This window comes from Eimeria mitis, genomic scaffold (assembly GCF_000499745.2).
Source record: "Eimeria mitis Houghton genomic scaffold, Emh_scaff8668, whole genome shotgun sequence".
In the NCBI taxonomy this organism is placed as follows: Eukaryota; Apicomplexa; class Conoidasida; order Eucoccidiorida; family Eimeriidae; genus Eimeria; species Eimeria mitis.
In genome coordinates this window covers 167-413 of record NW_013576384.1, presented here as the reverse complement: position 1 = coordinate 413, position 247 = coordinate 167, and the positions used below count along the sequence as shown (strand labels likewise).

The 247-nt window shown below is 55.1% G+C and overlaps 1 protein-coding gene across 1 annotated transcript in view; it reads right to left on the bottom strand.

The window, feature by feature from the left end:
- Positions 1-247, bottom strand: part of EMH_0095580 (uncharacterized protein) — a gene marked incomplete at both ends in the record, with an annotated part of 877 nt that overhangs the window by 471 nt on the left and 159 nt on the right. The window lies entirely within an intron of this gene.

The window sequence follows — 247 nt, the reverse complement described above, 5'->3', positions numbered from 1 at the left end:
GTGAGGTGAGGCCCTTCTCCCTCTCGTCCGCCAAATCCGTGAGATTTCGCTGCACCTGCAGCAGCAGCAGCAGCAGCAGCGGCAGCAGCAGCAGCAGCAGCAGCAGCAGCACCAAGAGAGCAGCAGCAGCAGTGACAGACAAATATTCATTACATAACACGAAGCATCTGCTGCTGCTGCTGCTGCTGCTGCAGCAGAAAATAGCTCTATCAATTTCCTACTCCTACATCTGCTGCTGCTGCTGTTG